This window comes from Eleutherodactylus coqui, chromosome 2 (assembly GCF_035609145.1).
Source record: "Eleutherodactylus coqui strain aEleCoq1 chromosome 2, aEleCoq1.hap1, whole genome shotgun sequence".
Classification (NCBI taxonomy): Eukaryota; Metazoa; Chordata; class Amphibia; order Anura; family Eleutherodactylidae; genus Eleutherodactylus; species Eleutherodactylus coqui.
In genome coordinates, this window is record NC_089838.1 from 308,739,010 (window position 1) to 308,761,642 (window position 22,633).

General features: G+C 45.3%; 47 non-coding genes across 47 annotated transcripts; all 47 read right to left on the bottom strand.

Annotated features, from left to right (window-relative positions):
• Positions 1-29: 29 nt before the first annotated feature.
• On the bottom strand, positions 30-170 carry LOC136613280 (U4 spliceosomal RNA). The gene has a single exon (XR_010790539.1). It is a non-coding gene; the product is annotated as a U4 spliceosomal RNA (small nuclear RNA).
• A 347-nt stretch (positions 171-517) lies between these two features.
• LOC136613438 (U4 spliceosomal RNA) lies at positions 518-658 on the bottom strand. Its single transcript, XR_010790677.1, has one exon. It is a non-coding gene; the product is annotated as a U4 spliceosomal RNA (small nuclear RNA).
• Positions 659-1,005: 347 nt separating this feature from the next.
• On the bottom strand, positions 1,006-1,146 carry LOC136613417 (U4 spliceosomal RNA). Its single transcript, XR_010790658.1, has one exon. It is a non-coding gene; the product is annotated as a U4 spliceosomal RNA (small nuclear RNA).
• Positions 1,147-1,493: 347 nt separating this feature from the next.
• On the bottom strand, positions 1,494-1,634 carry LOC136613473 (U4 spliceosomal RNA). Its single transcript, XR_010790712.1, has one exon. It is a non-coding gene; the product is annotated as a U4 spliceosomal RNA (small nuclear RNA).
• Positions 1,635-1,981: 347 nt separating this feature from the next.
• On the bottom strand, positions 1,982-2,122 carry LOC136613429 (U4 spliceosomal RNA). Its single transcript, XR_010790668.1, has one exon. It is a non-coding gene; the product is annotated as a U4 spliceosomal RNA (small nuclear RNA).
• Positions 2,123-2,469: 347 nt separating this feature from the next.
• On the bottom strand, positions 2,470-2,610 carry LOC136613281 (U4 spliceosomal RNA). The gene has a single exon (XR_010790540.1). It is a non-coding gene; the product is annotated as a U4 spliceosomal RNA (small nuclear RNA).
• A 347-nt stretch (positions 2,611-2,957) lies between these two features.
• LOC136613283 (U4 spliceosomal RNA) lies at positions 2,958-3,098 on the bottom strand. Its single transcript, XR_010790541.1, has one exon. It is a non-coding gene; the product is annotated as a U4 spliceosomal RNA (small nuclear RNA).
• A 347-nt stretch (positions 3,099-3,445) lies between these two features.
• LOC136613451 (U4 spliceosomal RNA) lies at positions 3,446-3,586 on the bottom strand. Its single transcript, XR_010790690.1, has one exon. It is a non-coding gene; the product is annotated as a U4 spliceosomal RNA (small nuclear RNA).
• Positions 3,587-3,933: 347 nt separating this feature from the next.
• On the bottom strand, positions 3,934-4,074 carry LOC136613284 (U4 spliceosomal RNA). The gene has a single exon (XR_010790542.1). It is a non-coding gene; the product is annotated as a U4 spliceosomal RNA (small nuclear RNA).
• Positions 4,075-4,421: 347 nt separating this feature from the next.
• On the bottom strand, positions 4,422-4,562 carry LOC136613285 (U4 spliceosomal RNA). Its single transcript, XR_010790543.1, has one exon. It is a non-coding gene; the product is annotated as a U4 spliceosomal RNA (small nuclear RNA).
• Positions 4,563-4,909: 347 nt separating this feature from the next.
• LOC136613502 (U4 spliceosomal RNA) lies at positions 4,910-5,050 on the bottom strand. The gene has a single exon (XR_010790738.1). It is a non-coding gene; the product is annotated as a U4 spliceosomal RNA (small nuclear RNA).
• A 347-nt stretch (positions 5,051-5,397) lies between these two features.
• Positions 5,398-5,538, bottom strand: LOC136613563 (U4 spliceosomal RNA). Its single transcript, XR_010790796.1, has one exon. It is a non-coding gene; the product is annotated as a U4 spliceosomal RNA (small nuclear RNA).
• Positions 5,539-5,885: 347 nt separating this feature from the next.
• Positions 5,886-6,026, bottom strand: LOC136613542 (U4 spliceosomal RNA). The gene has a single exon (XR_010790776.1). It is a non-coding gene; the product is annotated as a U4 spliceosomal RNA (small nuclear RNA).
• A 347-nt stretch (positions 6,027-6,373) lies between these two features.
• On the bottom strand, positions 6,374-6,514 carry LOC136613540 (U4 spliceosomal RNA). The gene has a single exon (XR_010790774.1). It is a non-coding gene; the product is annotated as a U4 spliceosomal RNA (small nuclear RNA).
• A 347-nt stretch (positions 6,515-6,861) lies between these two features.
• LOC136613648 (U4 spliceosomal RNA) lies at positions 6,862-7,002 on the bottom strand. The gene has a single exon (XR_010790875.1). It is a non-coding gene; the product is annotated as a U4 spliceosomal RNA (small nuclear RNA).
• Positions 7,003-7,349: 347 nt separating this feature from the next.
• On the bottom strand, positions 7,350-7,490 carry LOC136613286 (U4 spliceosomal RNA). Its single transcript, XR_010790544.1, has one exon. It is a non-coding gene; the product is annotated as a U4 spliceosomal RNA (small nuclear RNA).
• A 347-nt stretch (positions 7,491-7,837) lies between these two features.
• On the bottom strand, positions 7,838-7,978 carry LOC136613288 (U4 spliceosomal RNA). The gene has a single exon (XR_010790545.1). It is a non-coding gene; the product is annotated as a U4 spliceosomal RNA (small nuclear RNA).
• A 347-nt stretch (positions 7,979-8,325) lies between these two features.
• On the bottom strand, positions 8,326-8,466 carry LOC136613289 (U4 spliceosomal RNA). The gene has a single exon (XR_010790546.1). It is a non-coding gene; the product is annotated as a U4 spliceosomal RNA (small nuclear RNA).
• Positions 8,467-8,814: 348 nt separating this feature from the next.
• Positions 8,815-8,955, bottom strand: LOC136613290 (U4 spliceosomal RNA). The gene has a single exon (XR_010790547.1). It is a non-coding gene; the product is annotated as a U4 spliceosomal RNA (small nuclear RNA).
• Positions 8,956-9,302: 347 nt separating this feature from the next.
• On the bottom strand, positions 9,303-9,443 carry LOC136613418 (U4 spliceosomal RNA). Its single transcript, XR_010790659.1, has one exon. It is a non-coding gene; the product is annotated as a U4 spliceosomal RNA (small nuclear RNA).
• A 347-nt stretch (positions 9,444-9,790) lies between these two features.
• LOC136613291 (U4 spliceosomal RNA) lies at positions 9,791-9,931 on the bottom strand. Its single transcript, XR_010790548.1, has one exon. It is a non-coding gene; the product is annotated as a U4 spliceosomal RNA (small nuclear RNA).
• A 347-nt stretch (positions 9,932-10,278) lies between these two features.
• LOC136613292 (U4 spliceosomal RNA) lies at positions 10,279-10,419 on the bottom strand. Its single transcript, XR_010790549.1, has one exon. It is a non-coding gene; the product is annotated as a U4 spliceosomal RNA (small nuclear RNA).
• Positions 10,420-10,746: 327 nt separating this feature from the next.
• Positions 10,747-10,890, bottom strand: LOC136613571 (U4 spliceosomal RNA). The gene has a single exon (XR_010790803.1). It is a non-coding gene; the product is annotated as a U4 spliceosomal RNA (small nuclear RNA).
• A 347-nt stretch (positions 10,891-11,237) lies between these two features.
• On the bottom strand, positions 11,238-11,378 carry LOC136613525 (U4 spliceosomal RNA). Its single transcript, XR_010790760.1, has one exon. It is a non-coding gene; the product is annotated as a U4 spliceosomal RNA (small nuclear RNA).
• A 341-nt stretch (positions 11,379-11,719) lies between these two features.
• LOC136613582 (U4 spliceosomal RNA) lies at positions 11,720-11,860 on the bottom strand. The gene has a single exon (XR_010790814.1). It is a non-coding gene; the product is annotated as a U4 spliceosomal RNA (small nuclear RNA).
• A 347-nt stretch (positions 11,861-12,207) lies between these two features.
• On the bottom strand, positions 12,208-12,348 carry LOC136613293 (U4 spliceosomal RNA). The gene has a single exon (XR_010790550.1). It is a non-coding gene; the product is annotated as a U4 spliceosomal RNA (small nuclear RNA).
• A 341-nt stretch (positions 12,349-12,689) lies between these two features.
• On the bottom strand, positions 12,690-12,831 carry LOC136613581 (U4 spliceosomal RNA). The gene has a single exon (XR_010790813.1). It is a non-coding gene; the product is annotated as a U4 spliceosomal RNA (small nuclear RNA).
• A 348-nt stretch (positions 12,832-13,179) lies between these two features.
• Positions 13,180-13,320, bottom strand: LOC136613419 (U4 spliceosomal RNA). The gene has a single exon (XR_010790660.1). It is a non-coding gene; the product is annotated as a U4 spliceosomal RNA (small nuclear RNA).
• Positions 13,321-13,667: 347 nt separating this feature from the next.
• LOC136613527 (U4 spliceosomal RNA) lies at positions 13,668-13,808 on the bottom strand. The gene has a single exon (XR_010790762.1). It is a non-coding gene; the product is annotated as a U4 spliceosomal RNA (small nuclear RNA).
• A 341-nt stretch (positions 13,809-14,149) lies between these two features.
• On the bottom strand, positions 14,150-14,290 carry LOC136613310 (U4 spliceosomal RNA). The gene has a single exon (XR_010790565.1). It is a non-coding gene; the product is annotated as a U4 spliceosomal RNA (small nuclear RNA).
• Positions 14,291-14,631: 341 nt separating this feature from the next.
• On the bottom strand, positions 14,632-14,772 carry LOC136613650 (U4 spliceosomal RNA). The gene has a single exon (XR_010790877.1). It is a non-coding gene; the product is annotated as a U4 spliceosomal RNA (small nuclear RNA).
• Positions 14,773-15,119: 347 nt separating this feature from the next.
• LOC136613495 (U4 spliceosomal RNA) lies at positions 15,120-15,260 on the bottom strand. Its single transcript, XR_010790732.1, has one exon. It is a non-coding gene; the product is annotated as a U4 spliceosomal RNA (small nuclear RNA).
• Positions 15,261-15,607: 347 nt separating this feature from the next.
• LOC136613420 (U4 spliceosomal RNA) lies at positions 15,608-15,748 on the bottom strand. Its single transcript, XR_010790661.1, has one exon. It is a non-coding gene; the product is annotated as a U4 spliceosomal RNA (small nuclear RNA).
• A 347-nt stretch (positions 15,749-16,095) lies between these two features.
• LOC136613294 (U4 spliceosomal RNA) lies at positions 16,096-16,236 on the bottom strand. Its single transcript, XR_010790551.1, has one exon. It is a non-coding gene; the product is annotated as a U4 spliceosomal RNA (small nuclear RNA).
• Positions 16,237-16,583: 347 nt separating this feature from the next.
• LOC136613383 (U4 spliceosomal RNA) lies at positions 16,584-16,724 on the bottom strand. The gene has a single exon (XR_010790629.1). It is a non-coding gene; the product is annotated as a U4 spliceosomal RNA (small nuclear RNA).
• Positions 16,725-17,065: 341 nt separating this feature from the next.
• On the bottom strand, positions 17,066-17,206 carry LOC136613364 (U4 spliceosomal RNA). The gene has a single exon (XR_010790612.1). It is a non-coding gene; the product is annotated as a U4 spliceosomal RNA (small nuclear RNA).
• Positions 17,207-17,553: 347 nt separating this feature from the next.
• On the bottom strand, positions 17,554-17,694 carry LOC136613603 (U4 spliceosomal RNA). The gene has a single exon (XR_010790833.1). It is a non-coding gene; the product is annotated as a U4 spliceosomal RNA (small nuclear RNA).
• A 347-nt stretch (positions 17,695-18,041) lies between these two features.
• On the bottom strand, positions 18,042-18,182 carry LOC136613604 (U4 spliceosomal RNA). Its single transcript, XR_010790834.1, has one exon. It is a non-coding gene; the product is annotated as a U4 spliceosomal RNA (small nuclear RNA).
• Positions 18,183-18,529: 347 nt separating this feature from the next.
• Positions 18,530-18,670, bottom strand: LOC136613526 (U4 spliceosomal RNA). The gene has a single exon (XR_010790761.1). It is a non-coding gene; the product is annotated as a U4 spliceosomal RNA (small nuclear RNA).
• A 346-nt stretch (positions 18,671-19,016) lies between these two features.
• LOC136613384 (U4 spliceosomal RNA) lies at positions 19,017-19,157 on the bottom strand. The gene has a single exon (XR_010790630.1). It is a non-coding gene; the product is annotated as a U4 spliceosomal RNA (small nuclear RNA).
• A 347-nt stretch (positions 19,158-19,504) lies between these two features.
• Positions 19,505-19,645, bottom strand: LOC136613295 (U4 spliceosomal RNA). Its single transcript, XR_010790552.1, has one exon. It is a non-coding gene; the product is annotated as a U4 spliceosomal RNA (small nuclear RNA).
• A 341-nt stretch (positions 19,646-19,986) lies between these two features.
• Positions 19,987-20,127, bottom strand: LOC136613466 (U4 spliceosomal RNA). The gene has a single exon (XR_010790705.1). It is a non-coding gene; the product is annotated as a U4 spliceosomal RNA (small nuclear RNA).
• Positions 20,128-20,473: 346 nt separating this feature from the next.
• Positions 20,474-20,615, bottom strand: LOC136613601 (U4 spliceosomal RNA). The gene has a single exon (XR_010790832.1). It is a non-coding gene; the product is annotated as a U4 spliceosomal RNA (small nuclear RNA).
• Positions 20,616-20,962: 347 nt separating this feature from the next.
• LOC136613484 (U4 spliceosomal RNA) lies at positions 20,963-21,101 on the bottom strand. The gene has a single exon (XR_010790721.1). It is a non-coding gene; the product is annotated as a U4 spliceosomal RNA (small nuclear RNA).
• A 347-nt stretch (positions 21,102-21,448) lies between these two features.
• LOC136613672 (U4 spliceosomal RNA) lies at positions 21,449-21,589 on the bottom strand. Its single transcript, XR_010790897.1, has one exon. It is a non-coding gene; the product is annotated as a U4 spliceosomal RNA (small nuclear RNA).
• A 347-nt stretch (positions 21,590-21,936) lies between these two features.
• On the bottom strand, positions 21,937-22,075 carry LOC136613533 (U4 spliceosomal RNA). The gene has a single exon (XR_010790767.1). It is a non-coding gene; the product is annotated as a U4 spliceosomal RNA (small nuclear RNA).
• A 347-nt stretch (positions 22,076-22,422) lies between these two features.
• On the bottom strand, positions 22,423-22,565 carry LOC136613674 (U4 spliceosomal RNA). Its single transcript, XR_010790899.1, has one exon. It is a non-coding gene; the product is annotated as a U4 spliceosomal RNA (small nuclear RNA).
• Between the last annotated feature and the right edge of the window lie 68 nt (positions 22,566-22,633).

A 22,633-nucleotide genomic window follows, 5' to 3' on the forward strand; every position in this document is an offset into this window, starting at 1 on the left:
TAAGTCTGTTCTTTTTATGAGAGATCGAGTCTCCTGAGAGACCAGCAAAAATTGCCAATGCTGACTGTATTTCAAGTCATCATGGCGGGGTATTGGGAAAAGTTTTCAATTAGCAATAATCACGCCTCGGTTAAACCTCATGGGCTATGATACTGCCACTGCGCAAAGTTAAAAGTCCCCAAGCGGCCAAGGATGTCACGTTCTCATGGAGCAGCTCATTTAAGGTATGGTGAGACAAAGATGACTCATCCACTCCTGCAAGGCATCATGGGAGTGACCAGACTGAAGAGTCAGACCAACCATCCTTTGTGTGATTGTTTGGCATTTCGTCTTTTCACGCGTTGCTAAAGTAGGCGTGTCAGGAAGATAAATGATGTTCCCTGCAGCTGGAAAATAGGCATCAGTTGGCTTCAAGGGCAGAGTTGCATTTCCTTCGCGGGTGAGAAGAAACCATGTTAACATACCTGCTAAACTTATTTTCTTACCGCTACATCTGTTCTTTTAACGAGAGATGAAGTCTCCTGAGAGACCAGCAAAAATTGCCAATGCTGACTGTATTTCAAGTCATCATGGCGGGGTATTGGGAAAAGTTTTCAATTAGCAATAATCACGCCTCAGTTAAACCTCATGGGCTATGATACTGCCACTGCGCAAAGTTAAAAGTCCCCAAGCGGCCAAGGATGTCACGTTCTCATGGAGCAGCTCATTTAAGGTATGGTGAGACAAAGATGACTCATCCACTCCTGCAAGGCATCATGGGAGTGACCCGACTGAAGAGTCAGACCAACCGTCCTTCGGGCGATTGTTTGGCATTTCGTCTTTTCACGCGTTGCTAAAGTAGGCGTGTCAGGAAGATAAATGATGTTCCCTGCAGCTGGAAAATAGGCACCAGTTAGCTTCAAGGCCAGAGTTTCTTTTTCTTCGCGGGTGAGAACAAACCATGTTAACATTCCTTGGAAGTTTATTTTCTTACCCCTAAGTCTGTTCTTTTTATGAGAGATCGAGTCTCCTGAGAGACCAGCAAAAATTGCCAATGCTGACTGTATTTCAAGTCATCATGGCGGGGTATTGGGAAAAGTTTTCAATTAGCAATAATCACGCCTCGGTTAAACCTCATGAGCTATGATACTGCCACTGCGCAAAGTTAAAAGTCCCCAAGCGGCCAAGGATGTCACGTTCTGATGGAGCAGCTCATTTAAGGTATGGTGAGACAAAGATGACTCATCCACTCCTGCAAGGCATCATGGGAGTGACCCGACTGAAGAGTCAGACCAACCGTCCTTCGGGCGATTGTTTGGCATTTCGTCTTTTCACGAGTTGCTAAAGTAGGCGTGTCAGGAAGGAAAATGAAATTTTCTGCAGCTGGAAAACAGGCACCAGTTAGCTTCAAGGACAGAGTTTCTTTTTCTTCGCGGGTGAGAACAAACCATGTTAACATTCCTTGGAAGTTTATTTTCTTACCCCTAAGTCTGTTCTTTTTATGAGAGATCGAGTCTCCTGACAGACCAGCAAAAATTGCCAATGCTGACTGTATTTCAAGTCATCATGGCGGGGTATTGGGAAAAGTTTTCAATTAGCAATAATCACGCCTCGGTTAAACCTCATGGGCTATGATACTGCCACTGCGCAAAGTTAAAAGTCCCCAAGCGGCCAAGGATGTCACGTTCTCATGGAGCAGCTCATTTAAGGTATGGTGAGACAAAGATGACTCATCCACTCCTGCAAGGCATCATGGGAGTGACCCGACTGAAGAGTCAGACCAACCGTCCTTTGTGTGATTGTTTGGCATTTCGTCTTTTCACGCGTTGCTAAAGTAGGCGTGTCAGGAAGATAAATGATGTTCCCTGCAGCTGGAAAATAGGCACCAGTTGGCTTCAAGGGCAGAGTTGCATTTTCTTTGCAGGTGAGAACAAACCATGTTAACATACCTGCTACACTTATTTTCTTACTGCTACATCTGTTCTTTTTACGAGAGATGAAGTCTCCTGAGAGACCAGCAAAAATTGCCAATGCTGACTGTATTTCAAGTCATCATGGCGGGGTATTGGGAAAAGTTTTCAATTAGCAATAATCACGCCTCGGTTAAACCTCATGAGCTATGATACTGCCACTGCACAAAGTTAAAAGTCCCCAAGCGGCCAGGGATGTCACGTTCTGATGGAGCAGCTCATTTAAGGTATGGTGAGACAAAGATGACTCATCCACTCCTGCAAGGCATCATGGGAGTGACCCGACTGAAGAGTCAGACCAACCGTCCTTCGAGCGATTGTTTGGCATTTCGTCTTTTCACGAGTTGCTAAAGTAGGCGTGTCAGGAAGGAAAATGAAATTTTCTGCAGCTGGAAAACAGGCACCAGTTAGCTTCAAGGCCAGAGTTTCTTTTTCTTCGCGGGTGAGAACAAACCATGTTAACATTCCTTGGAAGTTTATTTTCTTACCCCTAAGTCTGTTCTTTTTACAAGAGATCGAGTCTCCTGAGAGACCAGCAAAAATTGCCAATGCTGACTGTATTTCAAGTCATCATGGCGGGGTATTGGGAAAAGTTTTCAATTAGCAATAATCACGCCTCGGTTAAACCTCATGGGCTATGATACTGCCACTGCGCAAAGTTAAAAGTCCGCAAGCGGCCAAGGATGTCACGTTCTCATGGAGCAGCTCATTTAAGGTATGGTGAGACAAAGATGACTCATCCACTCCTGCAAGGCATCATGGGAGTGACCAGACTGAAGAGTCAGACCAACCGTCCTTCGGGCGATTGTTTGGCATTTCGTCTTTTCACGCGTTGCTAAAGTAGGCGTGTCAGGAAGATAAATGATGTTCCCTGCAGCTGGAAAATAGGCACCAGTTGGCTTCAAGGGCAGAGTTGCATTTTCTTTGCAGGTGAGAACAAACCATGTTAACATACCTGCTAAACTTATTTTCTTACCGCTACATCTGTTCTTTTTACGAGAGATGAAGTCTCCTGAGAGACCAGCAAAAATTGCCAATGCTGACTGTATTTCAAGTCATCATGGCGGGGTATTGGGAAAAGTTTTCAATTAGCAATAATCACGCCTCGGTTAAACCTCATGGGCTATGATACTGCCACTGCGCAAAGTTAAAAGTCCCCAAGCGGCCAAGGATGTCACGTTCTGATGGAGCAGCTCATTTAAGGTATGGTGAGACAAAGATGACTCATCCACTCCTGCAGGGCATCATGGGAGTGACCCGACTGAAGAGTCAGACCAACCGTCCTTCGGGCGATTGTTTGGCATTTCGTCTTTTCACGCGTTGCTAAAGTAGGCGTGTCAGGAAGGAAAATGAAATTTTCTGCAGCTGGAAAACAGGCACCAGTTAGCTTCAAGGCCAGAGTTTCTTTTTCTTCGCGGGTGAGAACAAACCATGTTAACATTCCTTGGAAGTTTATTTTCTTACCCCTAAGTCTGTTCTTTTTATGAGAGATCGAGTCCCCTGAGAGACCAGCAAAAATTGCCAATGCTGACTGTATTTCAAGTCACCATGGCGGGGTATTGGGAAAAGTTTTCAATTAGCAATAATCACGCCTCGGTTAAACCTCATGGGCTATGATACTGCCACTGCGCAAAGTTAAAAGTCCCCAAGCGGCCAAGGATGTCACGTTCTCATGGAGCAGCTCATTTAAGGTATGGTGAGACAAAGATGACTCATCCACTCCTGCAAGGCATCATGGGAGTGACCAGACTGAAGAGTCAGACCAACCATCCTTTGTGTGATTGTTTGGCATTTCGTCTTTTCACGCGTTGCTAAAGTAGGCGTGTCAGGAAGATAAATGATGTTCCCTGCAGCTGGAAAATAGGCATCAGTTGGCTTCAAGGGCAGAGTTGCATTTCCTTCGCGGGTGAGAAGAAACCATGTTAACATACCTGCTAAACTTATTTTCTTACCGCTACATCTGTTCTTTTTACGAGAGATGAAGTCTCCTGAGAGACCAGCAAAAATTGCCAATGCTGACTGTATTTCAAGTCATCATGGCGGGGTATTGGGAAAAGTTTTCAATTAGCAATAATCACGCCTCGGTTAAACCTCATGGGCTATGATACTGCCACTGCGCAAAGTTAAAAGTCCCCAAGCGGCCAAGGATGTCACGTTCTCATGGAGCAGCTCATTTAAGGTATGGTGAGACAAAGATGACTCATCCACTCCTGCAAGGCATCATGGGAGTGACCCGACTGAAGAGTCAGACCAACCATCCTTTGTGTGATTGTTTGGCATTTCGTCTTTTCACGCGTTGCTAAAGTAGGCGTGTCAGGAAGATAAATGATGTTCCCTGCAGCTGGAAAATAGGCACCAGTTGGCTTCAAGGGCAGAGTTGCATTTTCTTCGCGGGTGAGAACAAACCGTGTTAACATTCCTTGGAAGTTTATTTTCTTACCCCTAAGTCTGTTCTTTTTACGAGAGATGAAGTCTCCTGAGAGACCAGCAAAAATTGCCAATGCTGACTGTATTTCAAGTCATCATGGCGGGGTATTGGGAAAAGTTTTCAATTAGCAATAATCACGCCTCGGTTAAACCTCATGGGCTATGATACTGCCACTGCGCAAAGTTAAAAGTCCGCAAGCGGCCAAGGATGTCACGTTCTCATGGAGCAGCTCATTTAAGGTATGGTGAGACAAAGATGACTCATCCACTCCTGCAAGGCATCATGGGAGTGACCAGACTGAAGAGTCAGACCAACCATCCTTTGTGTGATTGTTTGGCATTTCGTCTTTTCACGCGTTGCTAAAGTAGGCGTGTCAGGAAGGAAAATGAAATTTTCTGCAGCTGGAAAACAGGCACCAGTTAGCTTCAAGGCCAGAGTTTCTTTTTCTTCGCGGGTGAGAACAAACCGTGCTAACATTCCTTGGAAGTTTATTTTCTTACCCCTAAGTCTGTTCTTTTTACGAGAGATCGAGTCTCCTGAGAGACCAGCAAAAATTGCCAATGCTGACTGTATTTCAAGTCATCATGACGGGGTATTGGGAAACGTTTTCAATTAGCAATAATCACGCCTCGGTTAAACCTCATGGGCTATGATACTGCCACTGCGCAAAGTTAAAAATCCCCAAGCGGCCAAGGATGTCACGTTCTCATGGAGCAGCTCATTTAAGGTATGGTGAGACAAAGATGACTCATCCACTCCTGCAAGGCATCATGGGAGTGACCCGACTGAAGAGTCAGACCAACCGTCCTTCGGGCGATTGTTTGGCATTTCGTCTTTTCACGAGTTGCTAAAGTAGGCGTGTCAGGAAGATAAATGATGCTCCCTGCAGCTGGAAAATAGGCACCAGTTGGCTTCAAGGCCAGAGTTGCATTTTCTTTGCGGGTGAGAACAAACCATGTTAACATACCTGCTAAACTTATTTTCTTACCGCTACATCTGTTCTTTTTACGAGAGATGAAGTCTCCTGAGAGACCAGCAAAAATTGCCAATGCTGACTGTATTTCAAGTCATCATGGCGGGGTATTGGGAAAAGTTTTCAATTAGCAATAATCACGCCTCGGTTAAACCTCATGGGCTATGATACTGCCACTGCGCAAAGCTAAAAGTCCGCAAGCGGCCAAGGATGTCACGTTCTCATGGAGCAGCTCATTTAAGGTATGGTGAGACAAAGATGACTCATCCACTCCTGCAAGGCATCATGGGAGTGACCCGACTGAAGAGTCAGACCAACCGTCCTTCGGGCGATTGTTTGGCATTTCGTCTTTTCACGCGTTGCTAAAGTAGGTGTGTCAGGAAGGAAAATGAAATTTTCTGCAGCTGGAAAACAGGCACCAGTTAGCTTCAAGGCCAGAGTTTCATTTTCTTCAAGGGTGAGAACAAACCGTGCTAACATTCCTTGGAAGTTTATTTTCTTACCCCTAAGTCTGTTCTTTTTACGAGAGATCGAGTCTCCTGAGAGACCAGCAAAAAGTGCCAATGCTGACTGTATTTCAAGTCATCATGGCAGGGTATTGGGAAAAGTTTTCAATTAGCAATAATCACGCCTCGGTTAAACCTCATGGGCTATGATACTGCCACTGCGCAAAGTTAAAAGTCCCCAAGCGGCCAAGGATGTCACGTTCTCATGGAGCAGCTCATTTAAGGTATGGTGAGACAAAGATGACTCATCCACTCCTGCAAGGCATCATGGGAGTGACCCGACTGAAGAGTCAGACCAACCGTCCTTCGGGCGATTGTTTGGCATTTCGTCTTTTCACGAGTTGCTAAAGTAGGCGTGTCAGGAAGGAAAATGCAATTTTCTGCAGCTGGAAAACAGGCACCAGTTAGCTTCAAGGCCAGAGTTTCTTTTTCTTCGCGGGTGAGAACAAACCATGTTAACATTCCTTGGAAGTTTATTTTCTTACCCCTAAGTCTGTTCTTTTTATGAGAGATCGAGTCTCCTGAGAGACCAGCAAAAATTGCCAATGCTGACTGTATTTAAAGTCATCATGGCGGGGTATTGGGAAAAGTTTTCAATTAGCAATAATCACGCCTCGGTTAAACCTCATGGGCTATGATACTGCCACTGCGCAAAGTTAAAAGTCCCCAAGCGGCCAAGGATGTCACGTTCTCATGGAGCAGCTCATTTAAGGTATGGTGAGACAAAGATGACTCATCCACTCCTGCAAGGCATCATGGGAGTGACCCGACTGAAGAGTCAGACCAACCGTCCTTTGTGTGATTGTTTGGCATTTCGTCTTTTCACGCGTTGCTAAAGTAGGCGTGTCAGGAAGATAAATGATGTTCCCTGCAGCTGGAAAATAGGCACCAGTTGGCTTCAAAGGCAGAGTTGCATTTTCTTTGCGGGTGAGAACAAACCATGTTAACATACCTGCTAAACTTATTTTCTTACTGCTACATCTGTTCTTTTAACGAGAGATGAAGACTCCTGAAAGACCAGCAAAAATTGCCAATGCTGACTGTATTTCAAGTCATCATGGCGGGGTATTGGGAAAAGTTTTCAATTAGCAATAATCACGCCTCGGTTAAACCTCATGAGCTATGATACTGCCACTGAGCAAAGTTAAAAGTCCCCAAGCGGCCAAGGATGTCACGTTCTGATGGAGCAGCTCATTTAAGGTATGGTGAGACAAAGATGACTCATCCACTCCTGCAAGGCATCATGGGAGTGACCCGACTCAAGAGTCAGACCAACCATCCTTCGGGCGATTGTTTGGCATTTCGTCTTTTCACGAGTTGCTAAAGTAGGCGTGTCAGGAAGGAAAATGAAATTTTCTGCAGCTGGAAAACAGGCACCAGTTAGCTTCAAGGCCAGAGTTTCTTTTTCTTCGCGGGTGAGAACAAACCATGTTAACATTCCTTGGAAGTTTATTTTCTTACCCCTAAGTCTGTTCTTTTTATGAGAGATCGAGTCTCCTGAGAGACCAGCAAAAATTGCCAATGCTGACTGTATTTCAAGTCATCATGGCGGGGTATTGGGAAAAGTTTTCAATTAGCAATAATCACGCCTCGGTTAAACCTCATGGGCTATGATACTGCCACTGCGCAAAGTTAAAAGTCCCCAAGCGGCCAAGGATGTCACGTTCTCATGGAGCAGCTCATTTAAGGTATGGTGAGACAAAGATGACTCATCCACTCCTGCAAGGCATCATGGGAGTGACCCGACTGAAGAGTCAGACCAACCATCCTTTGTGTGATTGTTTGGCATTTCGTCTTTTCACGCGTTGCTAAAGTAGGCGTGTCAGGAAGATAAATGATGTTCCCTGCAGCTGGAAAATAGGCACCAGTTGGCTTCAAGGGCAGAGTTGCATTTTCTTCGCGGGTGAGAACAAACCGTGTTAACATTCCTTGGAAGTTTATTTTCTTACCCCTAAGTCTGTTCTTTTTACGAGAGATCGAGTCTCCTGAGAGACCAGCAAAAATTGCCAATGCTGACTGTATTTCAAGTCATCATGGCGGGGTATTGGGAAAAGTTTTCAATTAGCAATAATCACGCCTCGGTTAAACCTCATGGGCTATGATACTGCCACTGCGCAAAGTTAAAAGTCCGCAAGCGGCCAAGGATGTCACGTTCTCATGGAGCAGCTCATTTAAGGTATGGTGAGACAAAGATGACTCATCCACTCCTGCAAGGCATCATGGGAGTGACCAGACTGAAGAGTCAGACCAACCATCCTTTGTGTGATTGTTTGGCATTTCGTCTTTTCACGCGTTGCTAAAGTAGGCGTGTCAGGAAGATAAATGATGTTCCCTGCAGCTGGAAAATAGGCATCAGTTGGCTTCAAGGGCAGAGTTGCATTTCCTTCGCGGGTGAGAAGAAACCATGTTAACATACCTGCTAAACTTATTTTCTTACCGCTACATCTGTTCTTTTTACGAGAGATGAAGTCTCCTGAGAGACCAGCAAAAATTGCCAATGCTGACTGTATTTCAAGTCATCATGGCGGGGTATTGGGAAAAGTTTTCAATTAGCAATAATCACGCCTCGGTTAAACCTCATGGGCTATGATACTGCCACTGCGCAAAGTTAAAAAGTCCCCAAGCGGCCAAGGATGTCACGTTCTCATGGAGCAGCTCATTTAAGGTATGGTGAGACAAAGATGACTCATCCACTCCTGCAAGGCATCATGGGAGTGACCCGACTGAAGAGTCAGACCAACCATCCTTTGTGTGATTGTTTGGCATTTCGTCTTTTCACGCGTTGCTAAAGTAGGCGTGTCAGGAAGATAAATGATGTTCCCTGCAGCTGGAAAATAGGCACCAGTTGGCTTCAAGGGCAGAGTTGCATTTTCTTCGCGGGTGAGAACAAACCGTGTTAACATTCCTTGGAAGTTTATTTTCTTACCCCTAAGTCTGTTCTTTTTACGAGAGATCGAGTCTCCTGAGAGACCAGCAAAAATTGCCAATGCTGACTGTATTTCAAGTCATCATGGCGGGGTATTGGGAAAAGTTTTCAATTAGCAATAATCACGCCTCGGTTAAACCTCATGGGCTATGATACTGCCACTGCGCAAAGTTAAAAGTCCGCAAGCGGCCAAGGATGTCACGTTCTCATGGAGCAGCTCATTTAAGGTATGGTGAGACAAAGATGACTCATCCACTCCTGCAAGGCATCATGGGAGTGACCAGACTGAAGAGTCAGACCAACCATCCTTTGTGTGATTGTTTGGCATTTCGTCTTTTCACGCGTTGCTAAAGTAGGCGTGTCAGGAAGATAAATGATGTTCCCTGCAGCTGGAAAATAGGCACCAGTTGGCTTCAAGGGCAGAGTTGCATTTCCTTCGCGGGTGAGAACAAACCATGTTAACATACCTGCTAAACTTATTTTCTTACCGCTACATCTGTTCTTTTTACGAGAGATGAAGTCTCCTGAGAGACCAGCAAAAATTGCCAATGCTGACTGTATTTCAAGTCATCATGGCGGGGTATTGGGAAAAGTTTTCAATTAGCAATAATCACGCCTCGGTTAAACCTCATGAGCTATGATACTGCCACTGCGCAAAGTTAAAAGTCCCCAAGCGGCCAAGGATGTCACGTTCTCATGGAGCAGCTCATTTAAGGTATGGTGAGACAAAGATGACTCATCCACTCCTGCAAGGCATCATGGGAGTGACCCGACTGAAGAGTCAGACCAACCGTCCTTCGGGCGATTGTTTGGCATTTCGTCTTTTCACGCGTTGCTAAAGTAGGCGTGTCAGGAAGGAAAATGAAATTTTCTGCAGCTGGAAAACAGGCACCAGTTAGCTTCAAGGCCAGAGTTTCTTTTTCTTCGCGGGTGAGAACAAACCGTGCTAACATTCCTTGGAAGTTTATTTTCTTACCCCTAAGTCTGTTCTTTTTACGAGAGATCGAGTCTCCTGAGAGACCAGCAAAAATTGCCAATGCTGACTGTATTTCAAGTCATCATGGCGGGGTATTGGGAAAAGTTTTCAATTAGCAATAATCACGCCTCGGTTAAACCTCATGGGCTATGATACTGCCACTGCGCAAAGTTAAAAATCCCCAAGCGGCCAAGGATGTCACGTTCTCATGGAGCAGCTCATTTAAGGTATGGTGAGACAAAGATGACTCATCCACTCCTGCAAGGCATCATGGGAGTGACCCGACTGAAGAGTCAGACCAACCGTCCTTCGGGCGATTGTTTGGCATTTCGTCTTTTCACGAGTTGCTAAAGTAGGCGTGTCAGGAAGATAAATGATGCTCCCTGCAGCTGGAAAATAGGCACCAGTTGGCTTCAAGGCCAGAGTTGCATTTTCTTCGCGGGTGAGAACAAACCATGTTAACATACCTGCTAAACTAATTTTCTTACCGCTACATCTGTTCTTTTTACGAGAGATGAAGTCTCCTGAGAGACCAGCAAAAATTGCCAATGCTGACTGTATTTCAAGTCATCATGGCGGGGTATTGGGAAAAGTTTTCAATTAGCAATAATCACGCCTCGGTTAAACCTCATGGGCTATGATACTGCCACTGCGCAAAGTTAAAAGTCCCCAAGCGGCCAAGGATGTCACGTTCTCATGGAGCAGCTCATTTAAGGTATGGTGAGACAAAGATGACTCATCCACTCCTGCAAGGCATCATGGGAGTGACCCGACTGAAGAGTCAGACCAACCGTCCTTTGGGCGATTGTTTGGCATTTCGTCTTTTCACGCGTTGCTAAAGTAGGTGTGTCAGGAAGGAAAATGAAATTTTCTGCAGCTGGAAAGCAGGCACCAGTTAGCTTCAAGGCAAGAATTTCTTTTTCTTCGCGGGTGAGAACAAACCGTGCTAACATTCCTTGGAAGTTTATTTTCTTACCCCTAAGACTGTTCTTTTTATGAGAGATCAGCAAAAATTGCCAATGCTGACTGTATTTCAAGTCATCATGGCGGGGTATTGGGAAAAGTTTTCAATTAGCAATAATCACGCCTCGGTTAAACCTCATGGGCTATGATACTGCCACTGCGCAAAGTTAAAAGTCCCCAAGCGGCCAAGGATGTCACGTTCTGATGGAGCAGCTCATTTAAGGTATGGTGAGACAAAGATGACTCATCCACTCCTGCAGGGCATCATGGGAGTGACCCGACTGAAGAGTCAGACCAACCGTCCTTCGGGCGATTGTTTGGCATTTCGTCTTTTCACGCGTTGCTAAAGTAGGCGTGTCAGGAAGGAAAATGAAATTTTCTGCAGCTGGAAAACAGGCACCAGTTAGCTTCAAGGCCAGAGTTTCTTTTTCTTCGCGGGTGAGAACAAACCATGTTAACATTCCTTGGAAGTTTATTTTCTTACCCCTAAGTCTGTTCTTTTTATGAGAGATCGAGTCTCCTGAAAGACCAGCAAAAATTGCCAATGCTGACTGTATTTCAAGTCACCATGGCGGGGTATTGGGAAAAGTTTTCAATTAGCAATAATCACGCCTCGGTTAAACCTCATGGGCTATGATACTGTCACTGCGCAAAGTTAAAAGTCCCCAAGCGGCCAAGGATGTCACGTTCTCATGGAGCAGCTCATTTAAGGTATGGTGAGATGACTCATCCACTCCTGCAAGGCATCATGGGAGTGACCCGACTGAAGAGTCAGACCAACCGTCCTTCGGGCGATTGTTTGGCATTTCGTCTTTTCACGCGTTGCTAAAGTAGGCGTGTCAGGAAGATAAATGATGTTCCCTGCAGCTGGAAAATAGGCACCAGTTGGCTTCAAGGACAGAGTTGCATTTTCTTTGCGGGTGAGAACAAACCATGTTAACATACCTGCTAAACTTATTTTCTTACCGCTACATCTGTTCTTTTTACGAGAGATGAAGTCTCCTGAGAGACCAGCAAAAATTGCCAATGCTGACTGTATTTCAAGTCATCATGGCGGGGTATTGGGAAAAGTTTTCAATTAGCAATAGTCACGCCTCGGTTAAACCTCATGGGCTATGATACTGCTACTGCGCAAAGTTAAAAGTCCCCAAGCGGCCAAGGATGTCATGTTCTGATGGAGCAGCTCATTTAAGGTATGGTGAGACAAAGATGACTCATCCACTCCTGCAAGGCATCATGGGAGTGACCCGACTGAAGAGTCAGACCAACCGTCCTTTGTGTGATTGTTTGGCATTTCGTCTTTTCACGCCTTGCTAAAGTAGGCGTGTCAGGAAGATAAATGATGTTCCCTGCAGCTGGAAAATAGGCACCAGTTGGCTTCAAAGGCAGAGTTGCATTTTCTTTGCGGGTGAGAACAAACCATGTTAACATACCTGCTAAACTTATTTTCTTACTGCTACATCTGTTCTTTTTACGAGAGATGAAGTCTCCTGAGAGACCAGCAAAAATTGCCAATGCTGACTGTATTTCAAGTCATCATGGCGGGGTATTGGGAAAAGTTTTCAATTAGCAATAATCACGCCTCGGTTAAACCTCATGGGCTATGATACTGCCACTGCGCAAAGTTAAAAGTCCCCAAGCGGCCAAGGATGTCACGTTCTCATGGAGCAGCTCATTTAAGGTATGGTGAGATGACTCATCCACTCCTGCAAGGCATCATGGGAGTGACCCGACTGAAGAGTCAGACCAACCGTCCTTTGGGCGATTGTTTGGCATTTCGTCTTTTCACGCGTTGCTAAAGTAGGCGTGTCAGGAAGGAAGATGAAATTTTCTGCAGCTGGAAAACAGGCACCAGTTAGCTTCAAGGCCAGAGTTTCTTTTTCTTCGCAGGTGAGAACAAACCGTGCTAACATTCCTTGGAAGTTTATTTTCTTACCCCTAAGCCTGTTCTTTTTACGAGAGATGAAGTCTCGTGAGAGACCAGCAAAAATTGCCAATTGCTGACTGTATTGCAAGTCACCATGGCGGGGTATTGGGAAAAGTTTTCAATTAGCAATAATCACGCCTCGGTTAAACCTCATGGGCTATGATACTGCCACTGCGCAAAGTTAAAAGTCCCCAAGCGGCCAAGGATGTCACGTTCTCATGGAGCAGCTCATTTAAGGTATGGTGAGACAAAGATGACTCATCCACTCCTGCAAGGCATCATGGGAGTGACCAGACTGAAGAGTCAGACCAACCATCCTTTGTGTGATTGTTTGGCATTTCGTCTTTTCACGCGTTGCTAAAGTAGGCGTGTCAGGAAGATAAATGATGTTCCCCTGCAGCTGGAAAATAGGCACCAGTTGGCTTCAAGGGCAGAGTTGCATTTCCTTCGCGGGTGAGAAGAAACCATGTTAACATACCTGCTAAACTTATTTTCTTACCGCTACATCTGTTCTTTTTACGAGAGATGAAGTCTCCTGAGAGACCAGCAAAAATTGCCAATGCTGACTGTATTTCAAGTCATCATGGCGGGGTATTGGGAAAAGTTTTCAATTAGCAATAATCACGCCTCGGTTAAACCTCATGAGCTATGATACTGCCACTGCGCAAAGTTAAAAGTCCCCAAGCGGCCAAGGATGTCACGTTCTGATGGAGCAGCTCATTTAAGGTATGGTGAGACAAAGATGACTCATCCTCTCCTGCAAGGCATCATGGGAGTGACCCGACTGAAGAGTCAGACCAACCGTCCTTCGGGCGATTGTTTGGCATTTCGTCTTTTCACGAGTTGCTAAAGTAGGCGTGTCAGGAAGGAAAATGAAATTTTCTGCAGCTGGAAAACAGGCACCAGTTAGCTTCAAGGCCAGAGTTTTTTTTTCTTCGCGGGTGAGAACAAACCATGTTAACATTCCTTGGAAGTTTATTTTCTTACCCCTAAGTCTGTTCTTTTTATGAGAGATCGAGTCTCCTGAGAGACCAGCAAAAATTGCCAATGCTGACTGTATTTCAAGTAATCATGGCGGGGTATTGGGAAAAGTTTTCAATTAGCAATAATCACGCCTCAGTTAAACCTCATGGGCTATGATACTGCCACTGCGCAAAGTTAAAAGTCCCCAAGCGGCCAAGGATGTCACGTTCTCATGGAGCAGCTCATTTAAGGTATGGTGAGATGACTCATCCACTCCTGCAAGGCATCATGGGAGTGACCCGACTGTAGAGTCAGACCAACCATCCTTCTGGCGATTGTTTGGCATTTCGTCTTTTCACGCGTTGCTAAAGTAGGCGTGTCAGGAAGATAAATGATGTTCCCTGCAGCTGGAAAATAGGCACCAGTTAGCTTCAAGGGCAGAGTTGCATTTTCTTCGCGGGTGAGAACAAACCATGTTAACATACCTGCTAAACTAATTTTCTTACCGCTACATCTGTTCTTTTTACGAGAGATGAAGTCTCCTGAGAGACCAGCAAAAATTGCCAATGCTGACTGTATTTCAAGTCATCATGGCGAGGTATTGGGAAAAGTTTTCAATTAGCAATAATCACGCCTCGGTTAAACCTCATGGGCTATGATACTGCCACTGCGCAAAGTTAAAAGTCCCCAAGCGGCCAAGGATGTCACGTTCTCATGGAGCAGCTCATTTAAGGTATGGTGAGATGACTCATCCACTCCTGCAAGGCATCATGGGAGTGACCAGACTGAAGAGTCAGACCAACCGTCCTTCGGGCGATTGTTTGGCATTTCGTCTTTTCACGCGTTGCTAAAGTAGGCGTGTCAGGAAGATAAATGATGTTCCCTGCAGCTGGAAAATAGGCACCAGTTGGCTTCAAGGGCAGAGTTGCATTTTCTTTGCGGGTGAGAACAAACCATGTTAACATACCTGCTAAACTTATTTTCTTACCGCTACATCTGTTCTTTTTACGAGAGATGAAGTCTCCTGAGAGACCAGCAAAAATTGCCAATGCTGACTGTATTTCAAGTCATCATGGCTGGGTATTGGGAAAAGTTTTCAATTAGCAATAGTCACGCCTCGGTTAAACCTCATGGGCTATGATACTGCTACTGCGCAAAGTTAAAAGTCCCCAAGCGGCCAAGGATGTCACGTTCTGATGGAGCAGCTCATTTAAGGTATGGTGAGACAAAGATGACTCATCCACTCCTGCAAGGCATCATGGGAGTGACCCGACTGAAGAGTCAGACCAACCGTCCTTTGTGTGATTGTTTGGCATTTCGTCTTTTCACGCGTTGCTAAAGTAGGCGTGTCAGGAAGATAAATGATGTTCCCTGCAGCTGGAAAATAGGCACCAGTTGGCTTCAAGGGCAGAGTTGCATTTCCTTCGCGGGTGAGAAGAAACCATGTTAACATACCTGCTAAACTTATTTTCTTACCGCTACATCTGTTCTTTTTACGAGAGATGAAGTCTCCTGAGAGACCAGCAAAAATTGCCAATGCTGACTGTATTTCAAGTCATCATGGCGGGGTATTGGGAAAAGTTTTCAATTAGCAATAATCACGCCTCAGTTAAACCTCATGAGCTATGATACTGCCACTGCACAAAGTTAAAAGTCCCCAAGCGGCCAAGGATGTCACGTTCTCATGGAGCAGCTCATTTAAGGTATGGTGAGACAAAGATGACTCATCCACTCCTGCAAGGCATCATGGGAGTGACCAGACTGAAGAGTCAGACCAACCATCCTTTGTGTGATTGTTTGGCATTTCGTCTTTTCACGCGTTGCTAAAGTAGGCGTGTCGGGAAGATAAATGATGTTCCCTGCAGCTGGAAAATAGGCACCAGTTGGCTTCAAGGGCAGAGTTGCATTTCCTTCGCGGGTGAGAAGAAACCATGTTAACATACCTGCTAAACTTATTTTCTTACCGCTACATCTGTTCTTTTTACGAGAGATGAAGTCTCCTGAGAGACCAGCAAAAATTGCCAATGCTGACTGTATTTCAAGTCATCATGGCGGGGTATTGGGAAAAGTTTTCAATTAGCAATAATCACGCCTCGGTTAAACCTCATGAGCTATGATACTGCCACTGCGCAAAGTTAAAAGTCCCCAAGCGGCCAAGGATGTCACGTTCTCATGGAGCAGCTCATTTAAGGTATGGTGAGACAAAGATGACTCATCCACTCCTGCAAGGCATCATGGGAGTGACCCGACTGAAGAGTCAGACCAACCGTCCTTCGGGCGATTGTTTGGCATTTCGTCTTTTCACGAGTTGCTAAAGTAGGCGTGTCAGGAAGGAAAATGAAATTTTCTGCAGCTGGAAAACAGGCACCAGTTAGCTTCAAGGCCAGAGTTTTTTTTTCTTCGCGGGTGAGAACAAACCATGTTAACATTCCTTGGAAGTTTATTTTCTTACCCCTAAGTCTGTTCTTTTTACGAGAGATCGAGTCTCCTGAGAGACCAGCAAAAATTGCCAATGCTGACTGTATTTCAAGTCATCATGGCGGGGTATTGGGAAAAGTTTTCAATTAGCAATAATCACGCCTCGGTTAAACCTCATGGGCTATGATACTGCCACTGCGCAAAGTTAAAAGTCCCCAAGCGGCCAAGGATGTCACGTTCTGATGGAGCAGCTCATTTAAGGTATGGTGAGACAAAGATGACTCATCCACTCCTGCAAGGCATCATGGGAGTGACCCGATTGAAGAGTCAGACCAACCGTCCTTCGGGCGATTGTTTGGCATTTCGTCTTTTCACGAGTTGCTAAAGTAGGCGTGTCAGGAAGGAAAATGAAATTTTCTGCAGCTGGAAAACAGGCACCAGTTAGCTTCAAGGCCAGAGTTTCTTTTTCTTCGCGGGTGAGAACAAACCATGTTAACATTCCTTGGAAGTTTATTTTCTTACCCCTAAGTCTGTTCTTTTTATGAGAGATCGAGTCTCCTGAGAGACCAGCAAAAATTGCCAATGCTGACTGTATTTCAAGTCATCATGGCAGGGTATTGGGAAAAGTTTTCAATTAGCAATAATCACGCCTCGGTTAAACCTCATGGGCTATGATACTGCCACTGCGCAAAGTTAAAAGTCCCCAAGCGGCCAAGGATGTCACGTTCTCATGGAGCAGCTCATTTAAGGTATGGTGAGATGACTCATCCACTCCTGCAAGGCATCATGGGAGTGACCCGACTGAAGAGTCAGACCAACCGTCCTTTGGGCGATTGTTTGGCATTTCGTCTTTTCACGCGTTGCTAAAGTAGGCGTGTCAGGAAGGAAGATGAAATTTTCTGCAGCTGGAAAACAGGCACCAGTTAGCTTCAAGGCCAGAGTTTCTTTTTCTTCGCAGGTGAGAACAAACCGTGCTAACATTCCTTGGAAGTTTATTTTCTTACCCCTAAGTTTGTTCTTTTTACGAGAGATGAAGTCTCGTTAGAGACCAGCAAAAATTGCCAATGCTGACTGTATTGCAAGTCACCATGGCGGGGTATTGGGAAAAGTTTTCAATTAGCAATAATCACGCCTCGGTTAAACCTCATGGGCTATGATACTGCCACTGCGCAAAGTTAAAAGTCCCCAAGCGGCCAAGGATGTCACGTTCTCATGGAGCAGCTCATTTAAGGTATGGTGAGACAAAGATGACTCATCCACTCCTGCAAGGCATCATGGGAGTGACCAGACTGAAGAGTCAGACCAACCATCCTTTGTGTGATTGTTTGGCATTTCGTCTTTTCACGCGTTGCTAAAGTAGGCGTGTCAGGAAGATAAATGATGTTCCCTGCAGCTGGAAAATAGGCACCAGTTGGCTTCAAGGGCAGAGTTGCATTTCCTTCGCGGGTGAGAACAAGCCATGTTAACATACCTGCTAAACTTATTTTCTTACCGCTACATCTGTTCTTTTTACGAGAGATGAAGTCTCCTGAGACACCAGCAAAAATTGCCAATGCTGACTGTATTTCAAGTCATCATGGCGGGGTATTGGGAAAAGTTTTCAATTAGCAATAATCACGCCTCGGTTAAACCTCATGGGCTATGATGCTGCCACTGCGCAAAGTTAAAAGTCCCCAAGCGGCCAAGGATGTCACGTTCTCATGGAGCAGCTCATTTAAGGTATTGTGAGACAAAGATGACGCATCCACTCCTGCAAGGCATCATGGGAGTGACCAGACTGAAGAGTCAGACCAACCGTCCTTTGTGTGATTGTTTGGCATTTCGTCTTTTCACGCGTTGCTAAAGTAGGCGTGTCAGGAAGATAAATGCTGTTCCCTGCAGCTGGAAAATAGGCACCAGTTGGCTTCAAGGGCAGAGTTGCATTTTCTTCCCGGGTGAGAACAAACCATGTTAACATACCTGCTAAACTTATTTTCTTACGGCTACATCTGTTCTTTTTATGAGAGATGAAATCTCCTGAGAGACCAGCAAAAATTGCCAATGCTGACTGTATTTCAAGTCATCATGGCGGGGTATTGGGAAAAGTTTTCAATTAGCAATAATCACGACTCGGTTAAACCTCATGGGCTATGATACTGCCACTGCGCACAGTTAAAAGTCCCCAAGCAGCCAAGGATGTCACGTTCTCATGGAGCAGCTCATTTAAGGTATGGTGAGACAAAGATGACTCATCCACTCCTGCAAGGCATCATGGGAGTGACCAGACTGAAGAGTCAGACCAACCGTCCTTTGTGTGATTGTTTGGCATTTCGTCTTTCCACGCGTTGCTAAAGTAGGCGTGTCAGGAAGATAAATGATGTTCCCTGCAGCTGGAAAATAGGCACCAGTTGGCTTCAAGGGCAGAGTTGCATTTTCTTCGCGGGTGAGAACAAACCATGTTAACATACCTGCTAAACTTATTTTCTTACGGCTACATCTGTTCTTTTTATGAGAGATGAAGTCTCCTGAGAGACCAGCAAAAATTGCCAATGCTGACTGTATTTCAAGTCATCATGGCAGGGTATTGGGAAAAGTTTTCAATTAGCAATAATCACGCCTTGGTTAAACCTCATGGGCTATGATACTGCCACTGCGCAAAGTTAAAAGTCCCCAAGCGGCCAAGGATGTCACGTTCTCATGGAGCAGCTCATTTAAGGTATGGTGAGACAAAGATGACTCATGCACTCCTGCAAGGCATCATGGGAGTGACCAGACTGAAGAGTCAGACCAACCGTCCTTTGTGTGATTGTTTGGCATTTCGTCTTTCCACGCGTTGCTAAAGTAGGCTTGTCAGAAGAGAAATGATGTTCCCTGCAGCTGGAAAACAGGCACCAGTTAGCTTCAAGGCCAGAGTTTCTTTTTCTTCGCGGGTGAGAACAAACCATGTTAACATTCCTTGGAAGTTTATTTTCTTACCCCTAAGTCTGTTCTTTTTATGAGAGATCGAGTCTCCTGAGAGACCAGCAAAAATTGCCAATGCTGACTGTATTTCAAGTCATCATGGCAGGGTATTGGGAAAAGTTTTCAATTAGCAATAATCACGCCTCGGTTAAACCTCATGGGCTATGATACTGCCACTGCGCAAAGTTAAAAGTCCCCAAGCGGCCAAGGATGTCACGTTCTCATGGAGCAGCTCATTTAAGGTATGGTGAGACAAAGATGACTCATCCACTCCTGCAAGGCATCATGGGAGTGACCCGACTGAAGAGTCAGACCAACCGTCCTTCGGGCGATTGTTTGGCATTTCGTCTTTTCACGCGTTGCTAAAGTAGGCGTGTCAGGAAGATAAATGATGTTCCCTGCAGCTGGAAAATAGGCACCAGTTGGCTTCAAGGGCAGAGTTGCATTTTCTTTGCGGGTGAGAACAAACCATTTTAACATACCTGCTAAACTTATTTTCTTACCGTTACATCTGTTCTTTTTACGAGAGATGAAGTCTCCTGAGAGACCAGCAAAAATTGCCAATGCTGACTGTATTTCAAGTCATCATGGCGGGGTATTGGGAAAAGTTTTCAATTAGCAATAATCACGCCTCGGTTAAACCTCATGGGCTATGATACTGCCACTGCGCAAAGTTAAAAGTCCCCAAGCGGCCAAGGATGTCACGTTCTCATGGAGCAGCTCATTTAAGGTATGGTGAGATGACTCATCCACTCCTGCAAGGCATCATGGGAGTGACCCGACTGAAGAGTCAGACCAACCGTCCTTTGGGCGATTGTTTGGCATTTCGTCTTTTCACGCGTTGCTAAAGTAGGCGTGTCAGGAAGGAAGATGAAATTTTCTGCAGCTGGAAAACAGGCACCAGTTAGCTTCAAGGCCAGAGTTTCTTTTTCTTCGCAGGTGAGAACAAACCGTGCTAACATTCCTTGGAAGTTTATTTTCTTACCCCTAAGTTTGTTCTTTTTACGAGAGATGAAGTCTCGTGAGAGACCAGCAAAAATTGCCAATGCTGACTGTATTGCAAGTCACCATGGCGGGGTATTGGGACAAGTTTTCAATTAGCAATAATCACGCCTCGGTTAAACCTCATGGGCTATGATACTGCCACTGCGCAAAGTTAAAAGTCCCCAAGCGGCCAAGGATGTCACGTTCTCATGGAGCAGCTCATTTAAGGTATGGTGAGACAAAGATGACTCATCCACTCCTGCAAGGCATCATGGGAGTGACCAGACTGAAGAGTCAGACCAACCATCCTTTGTGTGATTGTTTGGCATTTCGTCTTTTCACGCGTTGCTAAAGTAGGCGTGTCAGGAAGATAAATGATGTTCCCTGCAGCTGGAAAATAGGCACCAGTTGGCTTCAAGGGCAGAGTTGCATTTCCTTCGCGGGTGAGAACAAGCCATGTTAACATACCTGCTAAACTTATTTTCTTACCGCTACATCTGTTCTTTTTACGAGAGATGAAGTCTCCTGAGACGCCAGCAAAAATTGCCAATGCTGACTGTATTTCAAGTCATCATGGCGGGGTATTGGGAAAAGTTTTCAATTAGCAATAATCACGCCTCGGTTAAACCTCATGGGCTATGATACTGCCACTGCGCAAAGTTAAAAGTCCCCAAGCGGCCAAGGATGTCACTTTCTCATGGAGCAGCTCATTTAAGGTATTGTGAGACAAAGATGACTCATCCACTCCTGCAAGGCATCATGGGAGTGACCCGATTGAAGAGTCAGACCAACCGTCCTTCGGGCGATTGTTTGGCATTTCGTCTTTTCACGCGTTGCTAAAGTAGGCGTGTCAGGAAGATAAATGATGTTCCCTGCAGCTGGAAAATAGGCACCAGTTGGCTTCAAGGGCAGAGTTGCATTTTCTTCGCGGGTGAGAACAAACCATGTTAACATACCTGCTAAACTTCTTTTCTTACTGCTACATCTGTTCTTTTTACGAGAGATGAAGTCTCCTGAGACCAGCAAAAATTGCCAATGCTGACTGTATTTCAAGTCATCATGGCGGGGTATTGGGAAAAGTTTTCAATTAGCAATAATCACGCCTCGGTTAAACCTCATGGGCTATGATACTGCCACTGCGCAAAGTTAAAAGTCCCCAAGCGGCCAAGGATGTCACATTCTCATGGAGCAGCTCATTTAAGGTATGGTGAGACAAAGATGACTCATCCACTCCTGCAAGGCATCATGGGAGTGACCTGACTGAAGAGTCAGACCAACCGTCCTTTGTGTGATTGTTTGGCATTTCGTCTTTTCACGCGTTGCTAAAGTAGGCGTGTCAGGAAGATAAATGATGTTCCCTGCAGCTGGAAAATAGGCACCAGTTGGCTTCAAGGGCAGAGTTGCATTTTCTTCGCGGGTGAGAACAAACCATGTTAACATACCTGCTAAACTTATTTTCTTACCGCTACATCTGTTCTTTTTAAGAGAAATGAAGTCTCCTGAGACACCAGCAAAAATTGCCAATGCTGACTGTATTTCAAGTCATCATGGCGGGGTATTGGGAAAAGTTTTCAATTAGCAATAATCACGCCTCAGTTAAACCTCATGGGCTATAATACTGTCACTGCGCAAAGTTAAAAGTCCCCAAGCGGCCAAGGATGTCACGTTCTCATGGAGCAGCTCATTTAGGGTATGGTGAGACAAAGATGACTCATCCACTCCTGCAAGGCATCATGGGAGTGACCCGACTGAAGAGTCAGACCAACCGTCCTTCGGGCGATTGTTTGGCATTTCGTCTTTTCACGCGTTGCTAAAGTAGGCGTGTCAGGAAGATAAATAATGTTCCCTGCAGCTGGAAAATAGGCACCAGTTGGCTTCAAGGGCAGAGTTGCATTTTCTTCGAGGGTGAGAACAAACCATGTTAACATACCTGCTAAACTTCTTTTCTTACTGCTACATCTGTTCTTTTTACGAGAGATGAAGTCTCCTGAGACCAGCAAAAATTGCCAATGCTGACTGTATTTCAAGTCATCATGACGGGGTATTGGGAAAAGTTTTCAATTAGCAATAATCACGCCTCGGTTAAACCTCATGGGCTATGATACTGCCACTGCGCAAAGTTAAAAGTCCCCAAGCGGCCAAGGATGTCACATTCTCATGGAGCAGCTCATTTAAGGTATGGTGAGACAAAGATGACTCATCCACTCCTGCAAGGCATCATGGGAGTGACCTGACTGAAGAGTCAGACCAACCGTCCTTTGTGTGATTGTTTGGCATTTCGTCTTTTCACGCGTTGCTAAAGTAGGCGTGTCAGGAAGATAAATGATGTTCCCTGCAGCTGGAAAATAGGCACCAGTTGGCTTCAAGGGCAGAGTTGCATTTTCTTCGCGGGTGGGAACAAACCATGTTAACATACCTGCTAAACTTATTTTCTTACGGCTACATCTGTTCTTTTTATGAGAGATGAAGTCTCCTGAGAGACCAGCAAAAAAATTGCCAATGCTGACTGTATTTCAAGTCACCATGGCGGGGTATTAGGAAAAGTTTTCAATTAGCAATAATCACGGCTCGGTTAAACCTCATGGGCAATGATACTGCCACTGCGCAAAGTTAAAAGTCCCCAAGCGGCCAAGGATGTCACGTTCTCATGGAGCAGCTCATTTAGGGTATGGTGAGACAA